The 14,448-nt window shown below is 29.7% G+C and overlaps 1 protein-coding gene across 1 annotated transcript in view; it reads right to left on the minus strand.

The window, feature by feature from the left end:
• The window catches only part of LOC113370007 (mannosyl-oligosaccharide alpha-1,2-mannosidase IA-like), a 75,662-nt gene that overhangs the window by 48,405 nt on the left and 12,809 nt on the right, over positions 1 to 14,448 (minus strand). The gene's annotated exons all lie outside the window — the stretch shown is intronic.

Genomic DNA, 14,448 nt, shown 5'->3' on the forward strand with positions numbered 1-14,448 from the left:
CCTTCTCTATATTTTAGGGCACAATCGACATATGTTATTAGGGATCGTTCAAGTATTACGTAAGCAGATTTATTACAATTATTTACCCCCCCCCCCATCGCCCTTGTCAGCAAAAGTAAGCAAAGCTCTTACCCCCTACTACCATGCTTACGTAAACATTTTGCAATTAATGTAAAAAAAAATAAAAATACTACCTATGACGTAATCATAATCCAGACTCCCCTGCCCCCCATGTCAACCCAAAATAAACAAATCAACAACCCCCCGCCACCCTATAGTGCCTTACGTAATAAAATAAAACGGCCCCTTATATATGATAACAGGTTCATTAAACCTTGCTCACAAAACTTTAAGTTTACTGTAGTATTTAAACCATAACTAATTAACAATAAATCTTTATGGTTTTTTAAATACTTAATATGTTGTAATGCAGTTTATTTTATGACTTATTCAATAGTATTTCTTGAGAGCATTTTTAGTTAGGTGTATAAATATTACACACTCGGGCTTCATCCAATTGTTAAATTGTTTTAGTTTATCATATCTTTTAAATGTTATATGATATATTAGTTTGACCCTAGTTATAGTTTAACACTAACAGTGCTGCTCACTTTAATTATTTGATTTAGAGATAGAGAAAACAGATAACTGTTTTTATATAATTATTAACTTCTCGTAGGGTTATCGTCCAAAAATTTAAATTGAAATTTTTTGAATTTCATCACGTTTTGAAGTTTTCTGACATTTTGGCATATTAATACGTATTTCCTAGCCCTGATTTTTTTGTACAGAGAACTAGATTTTACTGAAACATATTGAAAGAAAACGTTAGAACGTAACATTCCAAATTTGACAGCAGAATTCTATTAAAAAAATCATTAATCCAAATAAATAAAAATCTACACCCAAGAATGTGTTAGTGAATTGAAGCTATTTCAATTCAAATTTCACCAATTAACATGTCAAATAAGATGCTTGATAATATCTCGGTGCGTTATATATATTCAGTGAATACGAAATGCGAATCGCTCTGGTATACTATTTCTCCGCTGAATAATTTTGCATAATTCTTTACAGAATTATTTGAGAGCGTTTGAAGAAATTCGGACTGAATTTTTATTTATGATCAATTTGATGCAAAAATAGATTTGCCAATAGATAAAAATTATATTGTATATAGTAAAAAATTCATCTGATTAAAGGTTAAAACGCAGTTAAGTACAGATAAATCCCAACCAGAGAACACATGATTAAAAATAGAAAAACGTTTTTGTAAAATAATTATTAACTTCCCGAAGGAGATATTTATGTTTTCAAAAATAAATCCGATTTGCTAATTTTATGTTTTCCCGGCGTTTCAAGCCATTCTGAATCGATTGAGACCAAATTTGAAAAATGTGTGTGTGTGTGCGCGTGTGTGTATATGTATGTGAGCCGATTTTTGACTGTTCGTCTACGTTTTCTCTAAAACGGCTGAACCGATTTCAAAAATTTTAAAGCCATTCGATGTATCTCGATGAGGACTATCGTTTCTCAACTTTGCGCTACGATCGGCCTTTGGAATTAGCAGAAAAGTGAAAACGTTCAAAAATTCTGAATCGATTTTAAAAATTCAAAAACTATTCGAAAGATGCTATTTGAGAATCGTGTTGAATAGTTTTGGACAAATATCGGCCAAACCGTTTTTTCGTAATTAAGGGGGTCTTCCTATGTGACGGCCTGTTTTTTAGGGATATTTTAGGATTTTTTTTCTACGACCAGTAAATATTTAGAGATTCAAGTTTTTTATCATTTATTAACACATATTTGGACAGTATAAATATAAAATTTCAGCTAAAAATATTCAGTCAAACTAGAGTTACAGCGCTCTGAACACCCCCGCCTCGAAAAAAAGAGCTCCCACTGTCTCCACGATTCCGGCTGACCAAAAAAAAATAAACGGCGTTTTAATTTGTAGGCTTAAAAGCACGGAATGAACTACAATCAAATGAATATAAAAAAAAATGGATGTTTTATAGACATTTGAAATAAAAGTTGCAAATTAGGCTTTTTTTTTGTTTTTTGCTATAAAAAAATCGAAGTTTTCAAAATTTTCGATTGATAATAGTTCATTCCATGCGTTTAAACATATTGAGTGTGCCCTGTAAATTTCAAGTAATTCGGTCCAGCCGTTCCTGAGATACAATGGAGGAAAGTTTGAAAAACACAGTTTTGAGAAAAACGCGTTTAAAGATAAAATGATCGTTGTACTATATACCAGGGTTTCTTAAAGTGAGGGTCGCGAAGCTACTGAACGGGGGTCGCACAGATCTGATACTTTTCAGTCATTATAAATAAAATTTTAAAATTATTACACAAACTACGTGCAAATATAAGATAATTGCAGACAGGCTTCTCAAGCTATGCTATTCGGCAGACATTTTTGATAAAATCAATCAATCAACAATTTATCAATGCAGGGAGTCTGCCGCTAATATATTTATGTTAAAAAATAAACTTGAGGCCTTTGTTAAAAAAATTCTTATATGGAAGAACAGAGTGGAAAGTGGATCGCTCGAAATGTTTCCATTTACTGACGAGTATATAATTAGTAACAATATTTCAATAAAAGATACTCCTATAACAGAAATTATTTTTAATCATTTGAAAGATATGGAAGTTTATATGCATAGGTATTTTCCCAATGATATCGATACAATACCAATGGATTTGCAAACCATTTTCAATTGAAATCGAAGTAATGAATTTTTTAAACTCAAAAGCAGAATTTGCCGAATTAACTAGTGATACTACCTTGCGACTAAGATTTTCTCAAGTGCCTGTGCATGAATTTTGGATAGAAATGAAATCAGAATATCCCCTACAATCGGAAATAGCAATGAACAATTTACTGCCATTTTGTACAACATATTTATGTGAATCAGCCTTTTCCACATTAACTTATATAAAATCAAAATACCGTTCAACTTTAATAAACGTTGAAAATTTATTACGATCTGCACTAACTGAAATTGAGGCTAGATTCAATTATTTCTGTAAAAATAAACAATCACATCCGTCATATTAGTATTGTTTGATATTAATAATATGTTTTTATTGAAAAAATTGTTACAAATGTTTATTTTTTTATTAAATAAATATATATATATATATATATATATATATATATAATTTTGTCATTCTATTCATTGTGTTTTATTACGACCAATATCTCGTCAACGTTTCCAATTATATATATATATATATATATATATATATATATATATATATATATATATATATTAGGGTGGTCCTTAAAATGGTCATTTTCGAATTTCCTTGCTCCCAGGGGCTCAAATGGTTCCAAATAGATAAAAAACAATTCTCTGAAAGTTTTAGCTCTTAATATTAACGTTTAGATAGAGCGCAATTCAATCAAAGTTTTGTATGGAAATAGCATGGAAAAAATTTCAAAAATATTAAAAATGTTTTTTAAATGTAATTTATCGAACAAATGAATGAATAAAACTCATTCATTTGTCGCTAAGTTATACCTAAAACATTTTTTTTAAATTTTCAAAAAATTTTTCATGCTTTTTCCGTACAAACTTTGATTGAATTGCGCTCTATCTAAACGTTAATATTAAGAGCTAAAACTTTCAGAGAATTGTTTTTTATCAATTTGGAACCATTTGAGCCCCTGGGAGCAAGGAAATTCGAAAATGACCATTTTAAGGACCACCCTAATATATATATATATATATATATATATATATATACAATATATATATATATATATATATATATATATATATGTGTGTGTGTGTATATGTGTGTGAAATAAATGGATACGTATTCTTTAATTCTTATTTTATTTACATTGTAAAATAGTGTGATATTACATCTATATCTACGGTTAATATATATTTTATTATTAATTCATTATATGAAGGAGGGGGTCGTTAAAAATTTTCTGAGCTTGAAGGGGGTCGCTATATAAAAAAGTTTAAGAAGCCCTGCTATATACTATATGTATACTTTTTAAATGGCTGTAACTCAAAAACTATTTGAGATATCGATTTGGAATTTTAATATGTTATTTTTAAAGGTGTAATCTACCAAAATATGAAAAGAAAAAAAATCGATTTTTTCAACTCATCACATAGGAAGACCCCCTTAACTTTTACGGCTCTATGGCAAGTACTTTAATTTAAAAAATTCATCAAAGTTTGCAGAAAAAAATTGTGTCAAAAATCGTTTTTGTGATGTGATGGGTTAAAATTTGAACATCACAAATTGAAAGCCATTTTTTTTAATCAGCGGAAAAATAAGACTACAAAACTTCTTTAGTCGTATAAAAATGTTATCATATATTGCAATATTAATGCAATTTCTAATATTTCAAGAATAGTCATTAAGATAAATATCACCTTCTAATTAAACATTAGACATAAATACTTTATGTCTAAGTCAGTCAAAAATTTTGAGCAAGAGACAATCATAGTTATTCTAATTGATCTGCAAAGTAGTCTGTATAATAAACATCATCTCAGATGTCTTTGCACAGGAATCAGCAAGCAGAATAAATAAACATCTGATGATTTTCGCATATTATAGTTATTGATGACTAATAATTAATTCAGCTTTCAAAATATTATGACAATTATAGAATATTTTCTCTCTAGAATAAAGATACAAAACATATAAAATTATAAATTCGTTCCCATGTCCACATATGCATACGTACAACTATACGACCCTATACAAAATACTTTATCGAGACCATTTCTCAATTTTATTTTTTTTGCCGTACCAGAGAGCATAAAACTTAAATATTTTTTCAAACACTGTATTTTTATGACAGGACACACGCGGGCATCTCGATTTTTTTTTCTTCTGCTCTCTCATAAAAACGAATTTCTCAATGCGTGGGTTATAAGTTATAAATAAAATCTTTGAAGTGAAACATAAAAGGTGATATAGAGGATTCATTTTTCACAGAAGTTTCTTATTATTGAAAATTGTTGAAGTATTAAATAATGCTCGATAATAAAAAATTGTCAATCACTAGTTAATTACTAGTAAATTTTATTATCTACAAAATGAAATTATTATTCAGTAGCCAAATATGTAAGGGGTGCTTTATATCTCTCTTTATCATGAGCTTTCAGGTACCTTATCAGCATAATTAATATTAGGTTGTGTTCTTTTTTTTCAAATAAAAAAATACATTCCAAATGTCTTAGTCTTTCAAATGTATTCATTTTTTAATGTCATTATGAAAAGCCCTTCTGCATGAGTTATTTTAAATAAATACCTAAAAGTGTTTTATCGTATGAGACATTACCTCTATTGGGCAGATGATTTATCTCTACATAGTTCTTTGAAAATTACAAAGTCATGTAAATCTTCAAATTACAAAGTCATGGAAGTCTTTTTGAGATAAAAAAAATGCCCTAAAGTACCTGAAACCAAATAAAAGTTAACTTGATTAATATGTGTTTCATTTGAAATTTGTATTAAAACCAGAAATATGGCAAAAATGGAGCAACCATTTAAATTTATAAATACAGAGTAAATTTAGGCATGTAATAGAATATAGAATATGTACAGTTTTCGATATTTTCAACATCCTAGTAAATTTCTTTAATCGATATAGCCTTTATCTTTACTTTATTATTAAAAAATATAGGAAAAAACATGTAGAATTTCCAGCCTTATGAAATAAATGTATAATTAACTTCACAGATCAACAGATTTGAATTATTCAAAAAGCATTCGATTTTCCTATTGATACGAAAACTTACTTATTAGTTTTTGGCAAAAGTTGGTTCAGCCGTTCCGGAGATACAGAAGATTTGCTATGAAAATAAGGGCAGAAAATGGGAATTAAGTTTTTGAGAGAAGGGAGCATCCGATTTGAATGGTTCAAAAAACATTTCACATGTAATAAAGATCCCAAAGGTAAGTCTAGCGGTTTCGGAGATGTGGTGATGGATACCATGCGCGGGGATCCAATGCTTTATTGACAATGGAATGCTTTATTTAAAAAAATATCAGAAATCTCAAAAATTTTCAAATTTTTTAAAAAAATCGTAATTGTCAAAAAAAAAATTTATCGAACGTCTTCAACATTTTCAAAAATGCTCAAAAAATAATTCAAAATTCTCAAAAAAAATCTAATCGATCCATTGGGAATCCATTGCTTCATTTATAATTGAATGCTTTGTTTTAAACGTGTTTTTCGATCAACTTAGCAATAAAATAGGTATTTCCAACGTCCATTGATATTTTTACTTAGATCTTAACTAGAACATATAATATCTGTCCTTTGTGTCTTGTGGTTCGAGCTTTTTATTTTGAATGTTAAACATATATGATAAAAGAAACTAGCTTTTTCTTGTTCGATGATTTCGGAAAAAGTTTGAACGACATTACAAATTACTTTAAAGCACGATGCCATGCACCACCAATTTTACTGTTTATGAAGGTTTATGCTAATAATTAATCTGAATTCAATTATTCGATATGAAACCGAAAATATAAGTACTCAAAATAATTGTTAATAACTTCACAGTGCTATCAAAAATTTGTAACGTCGTTCTTTTGGAACTTTTTTCAAAATCATGAAACAAGAGAAGCAAAATAGTTTTTATTATTATTTTCAACATTCAAAATAAAAAGCTCGAAGCACAAGACACAAAGGACAAAAATGGATCTAAGTAAATAGCCAATAAACATTGGAAATCTCTATTTTATTGGTAAGTTAATCGAAAAACAACACGTTTAAAACAAAGCATTCAATTATCAATAAAGCAATGGATTCCTAAAGGATGGATTAGATTTTTTTTTGAGAATTTTGAATTATTTTTTGAACATTTTTGAAATTTTTTAAGACGTTCGATGAATTTTTTTTTAACAATTACGTTTTTTTTTTTAAAAAGTTTGAACATTTTTGAGATTACTGATATTTTTTGAAATAAAGTATTCCATTGTCAATAAAGCATTGGATTCCCACACGGCATCCATCACCACAGTGGAAAATTTACAAAACAATAAAATAATATAATTTATAATATATTTAAAAGATTTTTGTCAGTGAAATGTCTTCACTCTGGCTATGAATTTTTAACGAGGGCGTAACACAATACTATCGATGTTCGGTCGTGTTTGCGTTCTGAGCAATGGCATCGCAATGTGCACACAAGTTGCTCGTGGCAAGGTGAGATTTATATTGTGATTTTATTCATCGAAAGGAATAATGCGTGCTATATGTCGAAAGAAATTTTATAGCTCTGTCATCTTATTCTGTAAACATAAACTTCGAAAAAATAATAAAAAGGTGCTGAAAAGATAATAAAAGTTTTGCTTATATTATCTTTGCTTTTGAACAGCAATCAGAACTAAGAGTTCTATAAACTGGTATGGTGATACTTCTCAACGTCGCCTTTTGAAATTTCAACTCGGGGGCAAACTTTTCGATAAAAGAGAAATGTTACGTTCTTTTCTTCATATAAATTGGTAGTAAAAACTGTCAAAATACAATGTATTTGCTGTGCGACCAGACGTTTTACACATAAAACCTAACTTAGAATGCTTATGATAAGGGGGCGTCCATTAAAAATCACGTTAGATTTTTAGGGGGAGAAAGGGGGGTTTTGGCACAAAAATCACGAAATATCACGTAGGGGAGAGATGGGTATAGTAAGATATGACGTGTATTTGTATATTTATTTTTTACCTGTTTTTTTAAAATCCAAACGTTTTCAAAAAAAAAAAAATTAAATTTTACAATTTTTCCTCGTAACTAAAAATGGTCACGATGTTTGGCGGGGGAGGAGTGGTAATTTTGGATATCACCACGAATCACCAAGGGGGAGGGGAGTCCAATAATCCTTAAAAAAATCAATCACGTGTGCGTTTTTTAGGTTATGTTTAAATGACTGACTGCAGAAAATACATAGCATTTTAACAGTTTTTACTACTAATTTATATGAAGATACCATAACAACTCTATGTTAAAATTCTATTTTTTTTATAATTGGCCCCTCAATATAGTAATCCCGGAGAAGGGGTCTTTACTTGGAATGTAAACACGTTCAGATGTATAATTTCAAGTCGACGAGGATATCAGTACTGTTTGATATCATGCTGTTCGAAAAGCGGATTTGAACTCCGAACTTTGTTTGCAACAAGCAATATGAATACAAGTATTTTTCGAGTACATATGTGAAAATGTAAGGCAAGAAATAATAGCATATGCATCAGACTTAAACTTTATATGTAGCTAACTATGCTAATATATTTTTTAAATAATTTACGATAAACACAATTATAAACTAGTGGGACGCATGGCATCGTGCCTTAAGGCAAATTGCTGGAACTTCCCGTACCATTTTTTTTTTTTTAAATTAACATTTTTGAAAAAAAAATTACTCTGAAAAAAAAATAGATTTTTGAGAAACTATAAATTTTTGACAAAAATTTACTTTTTTAAAAAAAAAGACTTCGAAAAAAAAGTTATTTTGAAATATTTTGAAAATTCCGAACTTTTTTTCAAAGCAATCGTACTGCTTTAACTGCGAAGAGATGAAATATCGAAGCGCGTAAGCGCCGCGTCACCGTCTACGGATAAACATTGGTACGGAACCCATAGGAATGTAAACAAAATTTGTATTTATTGTTAAAATCTCTATAAAATATCTGATAATTTGATGTGCATAAGTCTAATGATCATTTTTGACCGCCAAATGGGATTTTTTTGCTTTTTTTACTAGATCTCGAAACCGCTAGACATGCCTTCATGTAAATTTCATCAGTTCTTCATCTTGTTAATACAAATAAAATGTTTTTTGAATTATTCAAATCGGACTCTCCGTTCTCTTAAAAACCGAGTTACCGTTTTTGGCACTTTTTGCCCCATATCTTCGAAACGGCTAGACCTGCCTTCGCCAAAAACTAATCAGTATGTCTCCTTATCAATACAAATCGAATGTTTTTTGAATTATTCAAATCGGACGCTCCGTTCTCTTAAAAACGGAGTTACCGTTTTTGGCACTTTTTGCCCCATATCTTCGAAACGGCTAGACCTGCCTTCGCCAAAAACTAATCAGTATGTCTCCTTATCAATACAAATCGAATGTTTTTTGAAATATTCAAATCGGACGCTCCGTTCTCTTAAAAACGGAGTTACCGTTTTTGGCACTTTTTGCCCCATATCTTCGAAACGGCTAGACCTGCCTTCGCCAAAAACTAATCAGTATGTCTTCTTATCAATACAAATCGAATGTTTTTTGAATTATTCAAATCGGACGCTCCGTTCTCTTAAAAACGGAGTTACCGTTTTTGGCACTTTTTGCCCCATATCTTCGAAACGGCTAGCCTGCCTTCGCCAAAAATCAATCAGCACGTCTCCTTGTAAAATTTGTATCCGAACACGCACACATACATCAATTTTTTCTAAGGCATGCCAAATTTTCAGAAGGTTTTAAAACGTAAAGATATATAAAAATTTTCATTCTCGATTTTTTTGCGATTATTATAACTTGCCCTATGAAAAGTTAATTAAGGATACTAAATGAATATTATGTATGATAGAAGAAGAGTAAGGGAATCATTTATTTGTGGTGGCTCTCACACTATGGACCTGCCTTCGGGCAGACTACCATTTATTATTATTATACCTACAAGTCGAATTTTTGCACTATTGATGCTGCAGTTTAGTATATGTATATAATATAATCTAAGTTTCAATTTCCTAATAAACATTATTTTCATTGATGTCTATGTATATATTCGTTATTTTTAATAAACTCACAACATTATTCTTCATACATTTGGTTATCCGGATTTTTGATTATCCGAATGCCTATCGACAACAATTAGTCCGGTTAATCGAGACCCTACTGTATTAGTTTAATATCTTTAGCAGCATAGCAATCAAGGTAAATTTTGTTATGTCTAAAATATTGAATGATTTACAGCTTTGGAAGAAAAATAAAATATATAAAAGTTCCCTGCCAAACACTTTTAAATCTGGATAAAGTAAATCCCGATAGAAGTACGTAGGCTCCTTATTGATATTCAGAAGTTTTAAATGCATTTTCGCATTCCAAACTTTGACAAACTTTCGATAAAGCAGCAGCGAAAGAAATATTTTAAGAGCCATCCGTGCGCATTACACTCAGAGTGTGTAGATGCAATCCAAAGATAAAAATGCGAACGACGATTTACTTTATAATATTTTTATTTTTGGTCCTGCCGAAGTGCTTTTTATGAATTCGTTATTTTATCCTGAATGTGTTTTACGTTGTTTGTATAACGACTGAAGAATGAGATATCTCCCGCAAGCACAAGACTCACTCAGTTATTCCATTTACTTTTATTTTCGTTCGAAAAAAAATCCATGAAGATTTTTATCATTTTAAATGTCATGCGGCGATCGGATTTTTGTTTTCTTCGACATATTTACTTATTGCCGTATTCGCCTCTTGAGAAATAACAATTTCTTCTTCTTTTGACTTGGATATGAGTAATTCACAAATGTAAAGAAAAAAAATGAAGTAAATAAAAAACTACATTACCATAACGCATAATTCATTTTAACATTAACTTCTACTTTTTCATATAATATACGGGAATCACAACACTCATTTTATTCTCTGCACGAAAGTGGCAGAATTTTGACTATTGACGAGTATATTCGTCATGCGTATAAAACGTGGCCATTTTCTATTTAAAATGAAGTTATAGTAATCACAAAAAAGTCTAAAATAATTTGCTTGCATATCTTTACGTTTCAAAGGAATCTCACAATTTTGGCATTCCTTGAAAAAGGTGATTATATGTGTGTGCGCAAATTGTATGTATGTATGTTCGGATACAATTTTTCGGGAGCACGGATCAACCGATTTGAATGATTCAAAAAACATTCATTTCATATCGACGCCGGGGAGGACGCTGGTTAGCTTTTCTGGCAGGTCCAGCTGTTTTGGAGATTCTTAGCAAAAAGTGCAAAAAATAGCAGTTTTTGTGAGAATCCGACTAGAATGATTAAAACATTCTGTCCATACTGACGGCTAAATATTAAAATTGCATAAGAAAATCCAAAGTTTTCTTATATAGTTAAAATAAATAATTTTAACTCTTTTCAATTAAATTGAACTTTTAATTCAGTTTCAACATGTTTATATAATGAAAATGTAAAATATGAGATAAACTCCTCGGAAGCATTGCAAGTAGAATGCATTATGATATGATCTGTTTATTATGTTTTTGTAGAGAGAGATATAAAGAGATCGTCGCCCAAATATTAGCACTTATATTAGATCTATAAAATACGAATAACAAATTTTGCATATTTGAATATTTATAATATCTATGTATTTTGAAAATACATTGTGCTTAATCATTTGTTTATTCCTCGAATGTATAAGACCCTAACATTAAAAAATTCTAATGACTTATGTTAACGCCTTACTCAACCCTGGTCTAATGGAATGATATTAGGTATTATATTTTATTACCTTCATACAGGATAGCAGTAATAAACCCCCATCCCTTATTATATAATTTTGAAATATTAAATAATCCCTCTAATTGCCATGCATCCTGTCACTAAATCTATCATCATACCATTAATCAATTTTTCTAAGAACCTCTAATCACCTGTACCCGGTTCAATTGGTCAAGAATGTAATGGGATGTCGCTTGAACCCACAAAAACGAACCAATCAAAATTATAAAATCTTTATACATTAGTAATATCTAAAATTTCATCTAACGAAGTATTAATTCAAACTTCAACTAAGTAACACATCATCTATAAATTCTAACATCGTATTATTTCATTTAACTATACAACAAATAAACTACTTATCCTCTTTTAATCGGTCTGATATAGCCATTATCTAAATATATCTCGTCCTTCAAAAATATAAACAAAGTGTAATTTTTAATAGAATTCGGCAGCATCTTGGTGGATCACACACTTCTAATACATTCTTGTAATCTATCTTATCACAACAACTTATTTTAATGGACCATTTCTCAAATAAATAACTATGGTATGATACCGTTCTCTTATGTCTAGTGGTCGCCAGTCCCTAAATTGTCACAAAGTCTATGGTATTTTAGTCGAATGTTTTACAAAATATCAATACTAAAAAACCTAACCTCCAAATGGCATAAATGTCAAAATGTAACAATTTTTTGCTTCTAAAAATAAATTACGAGTGAAGACGAACTTAATGTTATACTTTGATCTCGGGGAATAGGTTTTACTATTTACTAGTATAAATGGTATAAAACGCTCTACGAAAAATCTATAATATCCTTCACTTTTCCTGTTTTATCAGTACTATCAAGAACAGTTTGTCACTGAATGTAGTTCTATTATATTCAATTTTTTATACTTTATAAAGATAAAATTATGTGAAATAACGTAAACAATATAAAATCTATAAAAAATGTAAGAAATAAATAATTTACCCAATTTTAATGTAGACCACTACTATTACTAATAAATAAATAATTTACCCAATTTTAATATGCTAAAATCAAAAAATGAGGAAACATGAAAGAAAATAAAAGCTCTTTGTATATTCTCACGGAAATCTTAATCTCCTTCCGGAAGCCAGATGTATAAGGCAGCGCTATACGGTGCATTTTATCATAAAGTTTAAGTGTTACACTATAATTCTCGGTTGAAATTTTAATATAACCATCATAATACATACAAAAACTTAGTCCCTTAAAACAAATAAAAAGTTCATTTCCTTACGAGCGCTGATAAACTCAAATATTATAAGTTGCTTTTATCAAATAATTTGATAAAGCACAGTAGTAAGTGAAATGGTACGCCTTACACACTTATTATATTACATTCTTAAGAATTTTCAATGAAATAATCAGAAATAAGATAATGTTTCGAGGAACTAACATAATATAACGGTATCGAATAACACAATGTTTCATATATGCGAAGATTATGATTATGACGACAGTAAAGAAACTGTATTCCCATGGAATATTACATACCACGCTATTCGGGGTCGATTATTATAATATAAGGTTTGAAAACGAAAGATTCTACCAAATTTAATGTGACCTGCAGGAGGGCACAAGTGAAAAATCTCACGAAAAAAACTAGTGGGACGCATGGCATCGTGCCTTAATGCAAATTGCTGGAACTTCCGTACAAAAAAAAAATTTTTTTAAAAAACAATTAACACTTTTGAAAAAATTTTACTTCGAAAAATTAGATTTTTGAGAAAAACATAAATTCGACAAAAAATTACTTTTTTTTGAAAAAAAAAAAATGACAAAAATGTTTTCTTTATTTTGACATATTTTGGAAATTCTGAATTTTTTTTCAAAGCAATCGTACTGCTTTAACTGCATAGAGACGAAATGTCAAAGCGCGTAAGCGCCGCATCGCCATCAAACGGATAAACAATGGTACGGAACCCATAGGAGTGTAAATAAAATTTATACTTTTTGTTAAAATCTCTATAAAATATCTGGTAATTTGATGTGCTTATGTCTAATGATCACTTTTGACCGCCAAATGGCTTTTTTTTTACTTTTTTTATTAGATCTCCAAAACCGCTAAACCTGCCTTCATGAAAAATTGATCAGTTCTTCAGACCTGCCTTCATCTTGTCAATACAAGTAAAATGTTTTTTGAATTAATAAAATCGGACGCTCCGTTCTCTTAAAAAATGAGTTACCAATTTTAGCACTTTTTGCCCCGTATCTTCGGAACGGCTAGACTCCTTATCAATACGAATCGAATGTTTTTTGAATTATTCAAATCGGTTGATCCGTGTTCCCGAAATCGTCGACAAAAATTTTTATACGCACACACACACACACATACATCCATTTTTTCTAATGGTATGCTAAAATATTCAGAAACTTTTGAACCGTAAAGATATATAAAAATTTTCATTTTCGATTTTTTTGCGATTACTATAACTTACCCTACGGGAAGTTAATAAGTCCCATACTACCCACGTCATAAATTAGATGAATATATTAACACCACTTATTGTTAGAAAAACTAAAAACGATATTAAAATAAATCCAATACAATAGTAGAAAAGGATAGTAAACTAATATATTGAAGGTAGTTTTTATTTTTACAGTTAAACTGTAAATTTTATCATATTTTGCCGTCATATCATATTTTTTATTATTATATAAAAATAAATTTTACCCTAGAGGCAGTATCTTTATAACATTATTTTTTTAGCAGCAATCAGAACTCCACAAGCTATGGTGATGACTTTATAAACGACTTGGTTTTTTATACATAGCAACCCAAATGGTTGGCCTATCTCTATATAACAAATTTATAACAATTTGTTCGGGTAGTTTTAGTTGGAAACATATTGCAATCTATATTTTCAAGTAAAATCCTATGTCACTGATGGTGGTATACTGATTCGTATACCATAGCTTTAACTA

Source organism: Ctenocephalides felis, unplaced genomic scaffold, assembly GCF_003426905.1.
Source record: "Ctenocephalides felis isolate EL2017-DRISC unplaced genomic scaffold, ASM342690v1 CF-g0.4_SCAFFOLD_01492, whole genome shotgun sequence".
In the NCBI taxonomy this organism is placed as follows: Eukaryota; Metazoa; Arthropoda; class Insecta; order Siphonaptera; family Pulicidae; genus Ctenocephalides; species Ctenocephalides felis.